At 38.2% G+C, this 13735-nt stretch overlaps 1 protein-coding gene across 1 annotated transcript in view; it reads right to left on the bottom strand.

Annotated features, from left to right (window-relative positions):
* stag1a (STAG1 cohesin complex component a) overlaps positions 1-10999 on the bottom strand; it is a 38924-nt gene extending 27925 nt beyond the window's left edge. Inside the window, exon 1 of the mRNA XM_026151215.2 lies at positions 10784-10999. The gene's annotated coding sequence lies outside the window, so the exon portion shown is untranslated. The remainder of the gene's footprint in view (positions 1-10783) is intronic.
* Between the last annotated feature and the right edge of the window lie 2736 nt (positions 11000-13735).

Here is a 13735-nt window from a genome sequence, read left to right as displayed (position 1 = left end):
TATTCTGATGGAGTGGGAAAGAAAAGCAGGACAGGCGCAGGACACACACACATGCACACACATGCACACACACACAACCTATGGAAGCTATTAGTTCTGATAACTATTATTACTTCCTAATCATCCTAGTGGCATGTTGAACACTTCACAGGAGTGAGAAGCTTGCTAATCTAAGCAGGCAGGTGTGTCAAAGCAAATAAAAAAATAAGAAGAAGAAAAAGAAAAAAAAAAAAGGAAGAAAAAAAATGCTGTAATGTTGCAATAACGTGCAGGCAGCTGAGGAGAAAATGACTGCCCAGATACAGACTGCAGCTAAGTGATTCAGAAGAAGAGGCTAGCGAGCTTTGACTGAAGCAGATGGCCGATTTAAAAGAGAGCTTCAAGGAGGTAGAGTATGTAAATCTCAGCCAGGTGTCTGACACAAATGTCAAGACATAGACATTTAAAACAAAAACACAAAGAAAAGAGCAGCTAGCTGGATTCGTACTCAGTGGTATATTCAATAATGTTTTTAGACTAGCTGAGAAAAGAACAGAAGCTTTCTCTCTACTAGCGGTGGAGTGTTTTAGAAAACACATAATAAAGAGATCATTACTTTATATCTGTGCTGCCACCAAGTCCATTAGGCAGCAAGTCAAACTGCAGACACGCGTTACTGACAACATTTGGACAATAGCTCGTTTATATGACTGCTAAGAGCAGAACTAATGATTTTTCATTTTGTGCCATTGGTATTTGTGGCAATCATCGACAAACTATTTAAAGAAACAGTGTGCAGGCTTTCAGTTGATGTTTTTTCAGTGGTTTTGAAAACGATTAGGTAGATAATAATGCATTCAGAGAGCCCTTGGATTTAGAGCTGAAAAGCTTTAAAGTCTCTCTCTCTCTCATTCATATATATATATATATATATATATATATATATATATATATATATATATATATATGATATTTTCCTGTTCTTTATCTAATGACCACAATTATAGTAGATATAGTGATTTGTGAATGAATTTATAAAATAACTGTGTCAATAACTGTATGAACATTTATTAAAAGCATTTGCTAGTTGTGTTCTCGCTTCAGGAAAAGCTGCATTTCTTCTCAGGACACTGCTCTTCCCATACAACGTATTGCTGTTAGTAGTGGTTGGCAGCTCTGATTGGGCTCTGAGCACAAAGCCAAGTAAGGGAGACCGCCCAGTAAATCCTGTTCAAGAAGCCCAGGATGAAAATCAAAGTGTACTGAAAAACACATGCTGGTAAATCAGAACTAGAGCTCAGGGTTGTGAACCTCTGGATAAATCACATTCTGCAATATTTTTGAAAGGTTACATGCTTAAACAAGCAAAGCTGGCAAATACTGTCCTCAAATGTGAAGATTTGCTGTTCAGAACTTAAAACAGCCACGTTTTCTTATCTGTGGTTTTTAAATAAGGATAGATTAAGAATTCAAACACCACCAAGTTACCAACAAAGAAATGAATAACTCAGAAATATACTGTCATTGTATTTACATGCAAAGATTAAAAACTAGATTTTATACTCAAAAATCTTTGTTATTGTTGTTTTTTTGGGCTCACTGACATTGAGTTTTGAGCTAAACACTGACCATACCTGGACATTTTGGCTGATACAAAGTAATCCAAGCATGTCCAAGTACAAATTTGAAAAGTTTAAGGAAACAGTTCATGAAATGTTTGTCTGAGCCTGAACTGGATGGTTTGGTTTGTATGTGGACAGCACTGGGAAGACAATGTGCAGGGAAATTTATAAAAAAAAAAAAAAAAAAAAAAAAAAAAAAAGAGGTTTACAGGTAAATAATCTGTAAATAATCAGCTAGATTGGGCAGGGCAGCTCCTAATCCAGAGCACACAGAGCAGATGGGAATCCAATATTATGAGTGCAGAGTTAAGAACAAAACCAAACAAACGTCTATTAGTAGATCTTCTGTCACATCTCGATTCTTTATAGGCCTCAGTTGAGTTTAAAGCAGGGATGAATCCATAACTTTTTTACTTTTAAGTTCTAAAATACTTTTCATGGTTTTAAAACTAGTTTTAGCTTCCAACCCTGCAGGAAAGCTCCCTCTATTAGTTCACGTTGCTGCAATTCTTGTATTGTAGTGACCATTTAATTTCCCCCTCTACAGTCAGAGAATTGACTTGGCACAAGCCAGGGAATCAATATTAAGTAAGACTGTGTACAAATAGCACTGACCGCTGAGACAAACACTTCCGCAGCTGATACTGAGGAGGTGGTGTTTGCTCTCGCTTGAAGCTGGTTGTTAACCTCGGTCGTATAAATGACACCTTAAGGATTTGCAGGTCTGGTCTGGTGTCAAATTTAGATCGGACTGCTCTGAATGTAAATAACAAATCAAATACCCCCCCCCGGGCCGAGGCGGGAATTTACTCATGTCCCGGACAGCAAGGAAGCAAAACAGAGGTTAGACTAAATGCCTCAAAACGAGTCAATAATGCATCATAATCTCTCTTTTCATTTTATGGACTACAGTCCTGGAGGAGCCGCAGATACATTTCACACCTCTCAATCAATGTTTATGCACATCCAGGACTTTCTCTTTATTATACTGCTGGCTATTGCTTTAAAAGAAATTTTTCACACAGGGATTAGGGAACTGAGAAACGCAGACTATTCGGTGCAGCAAGCTTTTCTTCTTTTTTATTTTTGTTTTTTATGCCCTGAGCTGTGGAAACAGCTGCCTGGGGGATACGAACATAGCTTAACCTGGTGATGTTTTTTAAGATAAAATTGGAAGCTAATTTTTAAAAAGTTGATTTATTTATTATTCATACATGCATCATTTATTTTTACAGCCTAATTATCACTAGCCAGTCACTTATAAAGCAATTTGATTACCAGCAACTTGTGTGAAAATAATCTATGCCTCTTTTGAAGAAAAAGAAGCACAAAATAAATGTTCTTAAAAAATATATTCCAATTATATGCAGCTTGTTACAAATATATTAACCTAGAATTTACTATGAACTGTGATGTTTTCTATATCGTTTTTCTCCATTACATAACAGTGTTGCCCTACTTTTTTAGTAGACCAGCAAACATACGCTTGTTTGTGCATCGGTAGGTCACGCAAATGTTTACAACTTTTCTTTATTACATATTATTAGTTATTTATTATAATTTTGGGGAATTTACTCATAAGATAGCCACCATATAGTATTCACTGCTTGCACTACTTTTTAATGCCACCTTGAACTCTCTGCTGCATTCAGAGAGAGAAGAAGTGCTGTGGGCAGGCATTTCTTCAAGCTGGCTGTCAGAGGCTTGGTTTTTAATAAGGTGTTCCAGTCCACAAAGCTCGACTTTACATTGCTGATGTAAAATGAACTGCTGTCAGTTTCAGCAGAGCAAGAAATCCAATCAGACAGGAACAAAATCGTCTGCCCTAACAGCAGAAGACAGATGACGCACGCCAAAACATCTACTTAAACAATGTGTAATTCTAGGTGATAGAGTGGGAAATTAGATGATGTTTTAAACTGATTTCCTCTTTACTCCTCCTGCAAAATATGGCCCGTATTGAAAATGTCATCTAGCTGTTTAATGTTTATGAACTTTTAATATTTAACAGCCCCCACAGAAATAATCTCAAACTATTACTGCAGATGTGCAAAAGGTGACAAAAACACCCCCACTTTGTTGCTGGATATTTTTTTTAAATGATGGAAATAAAACAATGTTTCACCTGTTATGCCTCCAGCAAGAGGAAACTTCGGGGGCACATTGTTATGCTGTTGTTGTCTCATGTTTCTATGGATTTTCACATCACTGATAGAGCTTGACTGAAAAATAAGGAAGCAAGCAATCATGCAGTTGATATTTGTGATCTACTACAATCTTCTATGTATCAAAAGTAAAAGGTTATTCATATTTTACAGTTTATTTACCAATTTAAATTTTATTAAATCCATTAGGTAAGTAGAAGTAGCAAGCATAATTACACTTTAATGCAAAAATACACTTAAGAGTGAAGGGCAGAAACTGAAAAACAAAAAGGCTACAACTGTAACAAGCTATGTGAACACAGGTTAAATGAATAAGGTTGGGGAGACCAAGCACAAAAGTCTGGAAGGAAACAGAATGGAAAATCTGAGGTGATTTAAAATGTCAAATTAAAACAGGAAATACAAAGAACAACCAACGTCCGGCACTGTAAAACCTTTATCGACAATAGACCAAGTGTCATAGAATACAAATATATTTGAGTCACCTGCAAAAGATACAGATGAGTATTAAAATGTGACCTATTTGAGAAAATAATACATTCCACTATTCACTAAGAGTGGAAAATTGAGTCTATCAGAAGCCTTAGCCCTGTTAGAACATTAGCAGAGTCACAGCTGCTAACAGCTGAATAGCTTATACATAAAAAAATTAAAAAAATAAAAAATCAGAAAAACTGACTTGAAGCTCAAAAAACAGCCGTCAAGTCGCAGGCAGGTAGTGCCAGTAAAATGGAAACTATTACTCAGCCTGTCGTTCCATCACTTAAGCTGTGACATCGATGACGGTAAAACACAGCTGAAAAACCTTTGATGTAGAAACACTGTCAGGGTAACTATAATAGTCCCATATCAGGGAGTCAAAATAGCCTAAATATATGTTATATATGTTGAAACACTGCAAAGAAAACCTTTCAGATCCAGGATGGAATACAATTTTTCTTCCTGAAAAGAAAAATTAAGATCTTGACTCTTGGAAATAAATGGTTTATACTATTTTCTGTGCTCTTGACTCTTGACAGCCAGTGCCAGCCAAACAGCTGAGCTGTGTCAGCAAACACGCTTGCATGTCAGGAGGTAAAATCAGCTTGTTCGGGCTAGCAAGCACTGAGCCACTATATAGTAATACCAGTGAGAGATCACAACCCTCCAAAAACACACACAAACACTCTCTCTCACGCATACACAGAGCAAAGCACATCTCCTCTCATTAGTGCTCACCCTGACAACTGAGGAGCTTTTAACAGATAGATTCTGAATACAGATTTTGCTGCCTTATGGTAAAGACCTCATGAGTTGACATCATCTCATTAAACCCATCATTATGTCAAGATTGCATTACTATATTATTTATAAAACATGCCATTTTCCTTTTCAAACAGTCTAGCAATGATACTCAGCCTAGTATTCCTTTGTACGCACTATATCAGGGAATAGATAATACTGAAAAATACTGGGTTAATATACATATACATCGACTGGTATTGTAACATCTTGGTTTAATGTGAGCTAGGATAGTTAAAAATCAAACAAACAAAAGCAACAGTTCTTCAAAAAAAATCTCTTGTTTCTTGTTGATAGTGCAAACACATACTTTACATATTTCTGTGCTTTGACTTGTAATTTTTTTTTCCAGATTTCCTCACTTGTAGTGTGGGCTTTGATATCTCTACAGCTCCCTGAATATTGAAACGACTAATGGCCTTCTATATCTTTATTTAAAATGCCATCAGCATGCCCAAGCACACACTTCTATGTTAATAAAGCTTACTCCTAGCCAGCAGCTCAATTCTTTGTTATTTCATTCAAGAAGAAAACACTATGCAATGCAAGACCCTTTCAAAACATTTTTCCTTGTGCATGTGTAATGGGTAATCAAACCGGCAATCGATGCAGTGCCATTCCATGTCCATGTATATTGCATTACATAACCCATAACAAAAGATGTACAGTTGTTCTTTATGATCATGCTCTAGCCTATTTAGACTCCTCACTGTTACTTCCAGACTCCAGTAAGTAATTTTATAACAAAAAACAAAACCCACTGTGCCATTTGACATATTAAGTCCAGTTGGTATATTCAAATATTAACATGATTTCACTTTGTTTACTTATCTATCTTATGTCCAGAGCCACGCTGAAATTAGACTTGGACATTACAGACATTTTATTGCTCACATAAACTTTACTAGGGTGGGAGACTTTGTATATTAACAGACAATCAAATACAATTATTTTATTCCCCTCTGGATTGTTTTCTAATCATAATCTCTTCCCTCAAAGTTCAGTTGCTGCTAACCAGCCAACCCGGTCGTTGCAGTCTTGAACTTCCCCACTGGCTGGGTGTGCAGGTCGCGTTGTGGCCGTCATTGAGGGTCATTCCGCTGCCTTACCGAAAACTCTTTCATCCCTTGGTTGGACAGATTCAATTGCCACAGTCTTGAACTGCAACTCGTGACATCACTCCTTTTCCTGTTCTCAATGTTAAGGGCTCAGCAGGCAGAGAGCCAGTTCATGTGTTGCCACCATGAACTCAGTGATGCTAAGCCAAGACACTAGTGTAGGGTTGGATCAGGTTAAACTAGAAACTTCCCTAAGAGACCTTGGTTGTTAAGTATTTCCAGACGAGCACTTTATAAACTATATTACATAATAAATCTTTGAAGGAAAATTGATGTGTCAAAGTTTGTGAATAAATGCATATACCCCCCACCTCTACAAATGTCCACAAACACACAGCAGTTCCTCTATAAAGCCATGCCAGTTTTTAAATTTCTCCCCTTTCGCACTCTGCATGACCCCGCCTACTCTCGCCGCCTGTGACAGTGGCAATTATATTCTGTTGTGGATATGAACAGCTGGAAACTTCAGAGCCAACTAGTCATTCCTGTTATACTCATTTAAAGTCTGGCTGATGGGTGCAAGCAGAGTTGGTGCACTGAAGTCTGTATGGACAAGTCCATGTGGCATGACAGAAAACTGACAGGCATGCATTTTTCCAACCAAATGGACCCCACCCTTTAACTTACTAACTTTAGTTAATTTTGCAATTTTTTAGAGTTAGTCATAGAGTTAAAAAGGGCCAACTAATATATCTAGTGTATACTGTTAGGTGCATGCTAAGCTAAAAGGGAGTCACCTGTGCTGCTCTGCAAGCCTAAGTGTTTTTAATACAGGTAATCCTATGTGTGTACTCTGCTCTGTCTGCATCTCATTTTGTTACTTTTACTTAGAAATTGAACATTTATCATCTTTTTACTTACTTACTTTTTAGAAAATACAGATATGCATTGTCTATTGCCAACCAGTCAAAAGGCCCACATTGCCTGCACCCTTGTGCCATAACGCTATAAATTCAGCTTGGCTTTGAAAGAACATCATTCTACTTGACAGTCAACAGGTCTGACAACAGCAATGAGGCTAATTACAATCCAGCAAACCGCAAAAGGAACGCCTGCAACGAACCAGCAGTGACAAAACTATTTCAAAAGCTTTCCAAAGGTTTATTCCATATTGACAGGAGCAAGCTGCAGGGCTTATAGTGCACAACCACAGTGACACAACTTACGCTTCAAAAAATAAGGTGTAACGTGTGCACAGTGGAATTCTACTACAGTAAATATGTCAACTATCACCATAGCAATAAAAGTAATAAAACAAAGACTTCTGCGATTGCTGATAGGATGAATTCATTCAGAACTTTGAACCAAATACACCTATAAAAGATCTTCCATTATCTTCAGTAAAACATCGTTGTGAATGTGAAACGATAAATCAGTGCTGTTCTCACTTCTCAGGTGTTACATGGCTAATCGCTGAGAGTTTGCACATATGACAATACTACTTGTTTTTCTTCTTCTTTTTTTTGACTCTTGCAAACCACTGAAAGCTGGTTTTCAATGATAGTGCCATTTTTTTCCAGCATCTTAAATCAAGGTCACCATTTAATAAGCTCTGACAAATGTCAAAGCCATTAAATAATCCCCTGAGCTGTAACATTATAGGAATATGGCTCTAACAAAAAGCACGCTGCACTTGAGTGGTGAAAGCCTCTGGCTAAGAAATGATCAAGCGCTCATAACATAAATCAAGGTCTGCTCTTTACAATTTGATTCAAGGTCTAAAACAAAACTCTGATATGCTTGAATTATTACAGTATCTTATCGTCAAGATCAGTGTAGACGTAAAATCGTTCTGCAACACATTTGCCATAATTTAAAAATTACAACAAGCAGCATTATGTGTTCATAATACTAATTACAACTAATATCCAAGTCCTTTTTATTTTGGCTTTCTAGCTAGGGCAAAGAGCCAAGCGATTTCGAGGAACAGAGGAAGGATTATTCACCATTTCCCTTAATCTTCTGTTATTTAAAGGTTTAAACAATGACATGCTCAAGAAATGTCACCCAGTGTCAGCTTTGAATTGCTGTATTCTGAAGCCAAAGGGAAGGATATATATTTTAGCACTCACTGAATTCCGCAAATAGAAATGACAATTTTATGGACATTAAAATTTTACTTTTTATTAAACAGAGCACCTCTGTGTCTAGTATTACACCATTTAAACACATTCCATTAAGGTGGATACAAGTTAACCAGTAATTTGGGATCAAATAAGAACAGTTTTTCCTATTTACGTTCTAGGAACACTCTTGTACTACTACTACAGCTACAATGTGTTTTAGTGTGTTAGGATAGTACAGGAACAGGCAACAGCCTATATGGGTTCTTCTGCTGGAAAAGTAAACAAACTCTGTAGTGCAAATACCACTGAAACATGTTTTGTCTGTGAGGCCTTACAGGGAAGTGTGATTGTGTGTGGTTATGCATGTGCATGTGTGTTTAATTTTGGCAAACAGGTTTGGGCCTCACTCTGAAGGAAAATCTCTAGGATTGTAATAGAAATATGTGTAACCATTTTTAAGTTCATTTTTTTAATGATAAAAGACATTTTTGTTTATTAAATAGCCATAAATCACAGGAAAATCCTTCAACTTATGTTAGGTAAGGTATCGCACATTCATTAAAAACAACAACAAGAAACCCAAAACTGTCCTGACCAATTCACCTTACACACAAAATCACACCCCAATGGACCTTTCTTAAACAGGAAAAACCCTGGTATGTGCATTTCACTAAAAGAAAATTGCTCCCAATGTACATTACCACAAAACTGCAACCTAATAATGTAATCAAGAGGTAATTTGTGAGGACATTCATTGGGAATGTACTCAGGATTTCACAAACAGAGCTGGGACAGATTTTCAGTCAGGCAGATATAGTCATAGCACAGAGTCAAATAAATGCAGCCGTCAGCTGTATTTCCCCACAAAATTTCAAGTAGTACATTTGTATAAATTGCCTAAATACATTTTTACAGAAGTGGTAGTTTCCCTATTCCACTTGTCTGGTGGCAGCATGAAAATGATAAAGAACACCCACCGCCACAAATAAAAATCTAGTTTAATATCAATCTAATAATATTTGTAAGACTGCTTGAAGGCTAACTCTCCAAACATAGTAGATTAACAATGATTCAAATCAATGGAAGAAGCACTTACAGAAATATTTTTGCATTAATGCTATGATATACACAATCTCCCAGGTACTCACTTGTTGGTTAGTCCTAAAAAAAAGATTTATAAGATATTTTAGCGACTGATTATTATAACTATACAGCACGATATGCATGACAATTTTATGAAATACACATATATAGACAATATTATGGAGTTTTGCTATTAAAATGTCTACCCAGAATGTGCTTGGATTTTAGACAAATAAATAAAACTAGCCTAACATCTGCAGATGACAACAGACCATGATATACTTGTTACACTGGTTTATTGTGAAAAATGAGTCAAGAGCCTAACAGCTAAAACCCTTTCCAGGTCCCATCATGTTTTATTTGTTCGTAGTGTATATTTCTGCAGTGTGATAATGGAAGGCAAGCAGGCTGCAGATAGCAAACCAACACAGCCTGCATGAGAAATCACATGGTTGACTGTAAACAAAACAGTTATGCAACAATCTGAGATTCATGCAAACTGCCAGCAGGCACTCTGACCCACTATAACCGATCGCCTAACTAGACTGCACTGGGTGAGCTGCACAGGGGTCAGTGTTGGAGGGAAGCTAGGACCGAAGCCTGTTTAAACCTGTAGGGGTAGCTGGTGGAGCCCATCCCCCCCCCCCTTATGTGACTCATGTTTCCCCGCTCAATGTTGCCTGCTTCCCGCACAGAAGGGGGCAGGAAAGGGGGGAAGAAGCGCCATAATAATTATGTAAAACATGCAGGAGTCCGTCCTGCATGTTTGCACTGAAAAGCATGCATGTGCTGTCACTGACTAATAAAGCAACATGTTTATTTTGCTGCTTGGAAAGTCACCACGACTCCCAGGAACTTGAAGGCATGCTGATGTTGACACAAGGGGGTGGGAAAGAAAAAGAAAAAAGTAGAAACTGGGATATCTCACGTTGTGTATCTTGTGCGTATGCAAAAGGAAAAACTGCCAATTGGTTGATAACAACAATGTCAACAACAACGTGGCAAGTAGCGTTTGAGCTGGTGACAAACCAAAGCAAAGAAAGCAGCGCACGGCAGGAGGGCAATACTGTACAATCATAATACGGCTCTGCAAATGAGAGAAGGTGATGCTCTGAATCCTGCCTTGCAAAGACCATGAAAACACGTCACACCGCATGGCTCTTTATTTGTTGACAAGCCAAACTCCTCCGCCGGGTGGAAATCGGTGGCAAAACAGGCCGGTGCTGCGGCACACACTTGCCCTTCCATCAAGTTGTCTTGCCGAAAATTTTTGGGGCTAGCTCGCAAGCTAACGGCTCCGCTAGGCTACAATGTAAGTGAGGAAGAGAGAGAAAGCACATTCACCTCCGTTAGCCGCTAGCGCCCATCCCCCAACCAACCAGTGTTCCCTGTCTGTGTCCACCATCTTTAATCTGTGTTCCGTCTCACTTCCCACCGCACAAAACACGACAAAAACACAAGACACTCACCTTTAACGACCATCGCCAAATCGATTATCACCTTCCGAACTAAAAAATCGATTTTCGTTTTAATATCGTGCGTATTTTAATATTGAAAGTTGGCCGAGCGAGCGGAACCGCGCCTTGAGAGAAGAGCAGCAATCCTAAACCGCCATCTGGTGGTATTTTCCTCTCTGTGATGCAGCGGGAGCGGCGCAGCCTCAGACCGAGACACAGCTGCCCCCTGGCGGACACACCGAGCTGCGGCGGACACGAGCCTCCGGGGGCGAGCGGGGAGAAGGGAGGGACCCCGCCAACACATCGCTGACGGGGACGCGCACAGGAGCAGCGAGACTCCCCGCTTCTTTCCCAGTTGAGTTACTACTTTGAAGGGCTTGTCTGGCGAGAATTGCATATAAGAAGCCATTTAAAATTCTACAAACTACAAGCACTTACTGGTTGTCATCTGGAATATTACAGCTATACATTACACCTTTCTGTGTTCAAATAGGCTACATCACAAAACCCTTATGTAGTTCCTTTCTTCCTTATAATTATTTTTAATAAATATGAGTTATTCAGTACACCTAAGTAAAAGTGAGTGACAGGCATTTTTTCTTCAGAGCCCAGAGTAGCCTTTTTTATATCCTTTTTTGTGGCTGACAAGCAGTCTGATAAACTCTAGGGTGTATTCTCTATAGATAAGGGACTACGATACTTCTTAGTTTCTAAAGTTGACAAAGTGTGACAAGGCCACACATGCATAAATCTTCTACATTAATGACCTTTGGCTTGTAGATTTTTTTTATGCTTTTCAGACTCACATCCTAGATGGAGAGTGACAAAAATAAGAGTGTGCATGTGCACATGGCCGAACTCCTACAGCAGGTCCTTGGGCTGAAATTGGATGTGCATAAACCCAATTACAGTCTGGATGTACTCACATTACTCACTCCAGCTCAACATGGCGTGATATTGCCAGAAAGGGAGGGTGATAGAGACACACAGACAGAAAAAGAAATTACTTCAGTTAATTATATTATTCCCACATCAGTGTCTTTAAGTGGATATCAAACACCAGCAGTGCATACTGCATGTGTGTGAGAGTTAGAGAGTGAGTGCATAAATCAAAAAGAAAGGCTGCTTAACCTTTATTACATCTTTTAAGATAGGGCAGTGATGCGTCTGCAAATGCACAGATAGACGCAAGAGCACACGCACAAACAGACCAACTGGTTATTCATTTGACGGATGCACTGTTTGCCATAGCAACGCCACATCTTGCCCATAAAAGCTGTAGCAAGATCCTCCCCTCAGGGCTATTTGACACACACATACAAACACATACACACACTCATGATTGTGTGGCTCATTCACTGACATAATACATTCCCTAACCTTAACCAACCCAAAAGGCCTCAGTTTTTCTTTCAGACCTTAACAACACTTGGGATGCATTGGGAAGGGTGTCTTTTGTTTCAGAATTACTGCAGCACTTTATGGAGCTTCTTATCATCAGAGGCCTACAATCTAACCCTGGCCAGCAGGTAATGCAAGAAAGCTCTGCATATGTGGCTCACCAAACTCAACAAACAGACTAAAAAAAGAGCGTTCTGTAGATTCTGTGCAACAGCATGCTACATTTATATCTCGTATTCGCTCTATGTTTTAATGCATTTATATATTTTTTCATTCTAGGCTTCCAAATTTAAATCAGTTCCATTTTCATGTAACCACACATAAATTTAATACCATTTTTCTTTTGTGTATTTATTTAAAAAATAACCTAAATCAGTTATAGGCTGACCCAAATGAAAATGGTGATGGTAAGGCGCATGACTTTAATCTTTCACTTAACTGCTTTCAGGCAAAATAACTGCATCTACCTTGTTCTCTCTAAATCAAGCTCACTGTTTTTTCAGTCTTGCTTATTCACGTATTTGTTTTTTTAATGAATTATGTCTGTTTTCATCACAGGCTTTATGGTTTTTGATAGACCTGTCACTGATTGTTTTTACATTACTTTTTATGATAGGAATGAATACACAAATTAGGTATGGTTGGGAAAGATGAGACAGAATACCTTTGAACACTCGTGTGCATCAGGATAAACAAACACCAGCCTTTATAAAGCTATTGTTAGCCTTATGATAGACTGGCAACCTCTCCAGGGTATATGCCATCTTTTGTGCAATCCATGGATGGATAGAAGCTAATTCTAACAACTGAAGGAGTGTGAAAACTAAGGAAGAAGCTAAAAGATGTTTATTTTTCCAAAAACTCTCCACTCCAAAACTTTGCTCCTAAAGACAGATAAAGAACACAAGTACACCCACACAAACATCCCATCATAGTTATTGTTATTATTCTTAATTTGAGGAATTTCATGGGTGCAGTGTGTACAACGATAAAGGCCAATGCAATCATAAAGCTGCTCTGGGGTACAATGAGTACAAAGATAAAGGCCAATGCAAATAATCAAACTATTGCTTTTCAGATTTTTCAAAATAAAGCTCATAAATGTGTAGATGTTGAAATATGTGCACATATTTTGAGAAAAAAATGCAAGAAAGTATATCTAATAACCCCAAGCATGCATTAAACACCAATCAAAGGTCACAAGTACAATATTCACTATTGCTGTGTATGACTCTTTGCTTACAAAGGCTCAGACTCTCAGATCAGGGGCAGTCATTATCCAGATTTCCTTCAGTTGCTTCTGAGATGCGAAGCAGCATACTATGTCATATTTTTGCTAACTTCAGATTTTCAGTGGATGCCCACAAAGAAAACAAATTTATGTTCTCACTGTGTTGTTTATTTTGAGTTTGCATATAATCTACATATGATCAGTACAATTGTTTCAACTGATGTGTGTTTAATTTTAGGAGGTTTCAGGACCATCATTGCCTTTTGACCTGCTTATTTTTCTCAGCACTGGCTCAATGTGAATGAACACAGGAAGTGATGAATGACAGTCTT

The sequence above is a fragment of the Astatotilapia calliptera genome, chromosome 19 (genome assembly GCF_964374335.1).
Source record: "Astatotilapia calliptera chromosome 19, fAstCal68.1, whole genome shotgun sequence".
NCBI classification, from domain to species: Eukaryota; Metazoa; Chordata; class Actinopteri; order Cichliformes; family Cichlidae; genus Astatotilapia; species Astatotilapia calliptera.
This window is presented reverse-complemented; position numbering and strand designations above follow the sequence as displayed.